This window comes from Helianthus annuus, chromosome 15, assembly GCF_002127325.2.
Source record: "Helianthus annuus cultivar XRQ/B chromosome 15, HanXRQr2.0-SUNRISE, whole genome shotgun sequence".
NCBI classification, from domain to species: domain Eukaryota; kingdom Viridiplantae; phylum Streptophyta; class Magnoliopsida; order Asterales; family Asteraceae; genus Helianthus; species Helianthus annuus.
The window spans coordinates 127,493,045-127,496,015 of NC_035447.2; positions in this window are offsets into that span (position 1 = coordinate 127,493,045).

Consider the following 2,971-nt stretch of genomic DNA (forward strand, 5'->3'; position numbering starts at 1 on the left):
CGCCACATATCATATTCTTCAATATACTTACCCCATTTGACCCGTATGGCAAATCTAATTCCTAAACATTCCAACTATCATTCTACTTAACATTCCAACCTAATAGACGGATCTTTTAAATTTTACCACAACTTGATCTTTCGGACATTTCTCCATACAACTCTTTGCATTTATTCAATCATGATTCATAAAGGGAAATCATACTAAAATCATAGTTCTAAATGGTATCATTCATAAATCTACAAATAGAGTACATAAAGTTCATATGAACTTACCGCGATCCTGAGATGATTGTGCCTTCGAGTGACTTGCGCCTTCTTCCTTTTTCGCGCCTATATGACATAATCTCATACTTTAGCTTTCTCAAACATTACTTTCACAATTCTTATAGTACATATGGCGACTACTAATCACATACGTCATTATCATAAAGAACTTTCATCAATTTAACAAGTATCCATGTATAAATCATAACTAAACTCACTTAGGCATTTCATCGAACACATTGTGTGCGTATCACTAACTTAGCACAATGTACAAGCATCTTAAACACATTTTCCATAGTTCACTCATAGATTGACATAAACATCTCTAACTTGGAAAGTCATCATCCTAAACATGAACACCTAATTCTTAATCAATTTTTTTCATAACAATTTCATCAATCAACAATCAAATTAACATGTAGAACTGCAAATTTCTAACCCTCACTTAACATACATCTGGGTTTTTGCCCTAATCATGCTCATATTCGAAATATGGCATCTATTGATGTTTAAACATTCATAGCAACCATAAATCATACTAAATTTTGTATTACATTCACGAATTACACTATACCCACATAACCAAACATCATCAAATCAGGAAATTTCACTTACTTGAGATCAAGAATACTTAGACAATCAGGATTCTTAGCTCATGCATTCGATTCTTCACTGATTTCACTTTCAATTTGATAGAAACTAAGATGTTAGGGTTTTTGAGAGGAAAAGCTTTCCCCTGGCCTTCTCACGTTCGCACACCAGGACCAATTTTGGTCTTTTCCTTTCTTTTATCTAATTTAATTCATATATTCACATCTAGTCCCTCACCTTTTAGATCTTTTTCACTTTATTAACCCATATCCCAACTTGTTATCTATCCTTTACTAATCCTTTAATATGACATAATTCTATACATTCCCATTTTAAATAAATAAAACGTCACTACATATTATATTTTATGATGTACGAAAATTGGGGGCGTTACAAGTCTGACTTTCATAATGGTAAAAAAATCTATATTTACCATTCTTTGTCATTAAATCATCACTATTAGTTTATTATATTACGACATATGAAAACTGGGGTGTTACAAGGTTTATATCTCGAAAACAATCTACTAAATGTATAAAAACCTACTGACACATCCGCAGTGAGATTGTTTATCACATTTGACTTTCCAATTCTTTAGCGTGTTGTGATAGTCCACTGATTTACTATCATTTCCTCTTTTCACAACCAAACTCATTTTTAAATTTTATCATGTTTTTGGCTTTTTCAATTTTTCTAATGTTTTATAAGGATAAACCCTATTTTATTAAAAACATAATCTCCTTTTTATTTAGGTAACTTTTATAGCCACTTTTCTAAGCCTTCAGTGCTCTCCAGCTGGCTTCTATTAGCTTCACATTTAGTTACCTGAAACGCGTTTTAAAAGATTTTATCAGCAAGAAATACTGGCGAGTGCATCCCAGCTTAATTAAAACAAGTTATATAGCTTTACAGCGTTGAGAGTAATTACAATGTTTATACCTACCCAATTACTCAGTCAGTACTTGTCAATCGACGGATCTATGACTATGGTCATATCAAACATTGGATACCCGTGCCCAATTGTGAAGGTTATCAAGTACTGTATACAAACCCCATAATACTGGCAGCAATTGTAGATTACAAAAACTCAATCATTGTAATTATAACTAATAAGATTTTGGGATTTGTAAAACTTTTGAAATAATGGCATCATAAAGGGTGACAAAAAGAGAATGTACTCACTTTGTTGATTTAGGTGATACAACTATAGCTTCCTGGTGATTATCCTGGTTATTACCTATTAAAATTAAACAATGCACACGTGTTAGTAAGATAACCCAAATCACATTAGCCATACAACACGAGACAGAACTCCAACGAACTGAGTCAGGCAGAGCCTTAACATGCGTTACGGAGCCCTAGATCAATCGGGTAGGGTAACAAATACGTGATCAGGGGTTATAATACTTACAACGAGGCAGAGCTTCGTTTTTTAGGGGGTATTATTCCCGAGTATTAAAGCACTAGAGATTTGAGAGAGAAAAAGAAAATGAACAGTATGAAGAATGAGGCCGAAGCCTCCTTATATAGCCTGATCGAGAGGCAGCGCGCACCCCGCGACGCCTACCCCTCTCTCCTTCGCTGCCCGCGAGCTAGGGTAGCTAGGGCCTGGCCTTGGTGAGTCAACTCACTAGGCTCAACACGCAGGTGGACACGTGGAACAAGGCGGTGTCGCTTGGTGTTACTCCATCGCGGCCCGCGACTCACGCTCAAGGGGGTCGCGCCCCGCGAGAAGGTATATTATTTGTTTTTATTTTTAATATATATGTTATTTAGGACCTTTAACGAGTATACATGGTATATTTAGGGCGTTAGGGGTGTTTTAGGAGGGTTGTTATATGTTGTTTCCAACCCACAAAAAATTCTCATTATTGCTTTTAATGTGTCAATAATACCAATTGGAACTTTATAAAGAGAAAATAGTATATCGAGAGACTTTCCAAAACCGCCTTAATCAAAGTAAGTCTCCCATCAATCTAAAGAGTTTTGCTTTCCATGAGGATAATCATTTATCAAAAGTTTCAATAATTTGTTTCCAATTGTTAAGCCTATTCATATTAGCACCCACTATAATCTCCAAATAAGTGAAAGGAATTTCTTCTCTATTACACCCC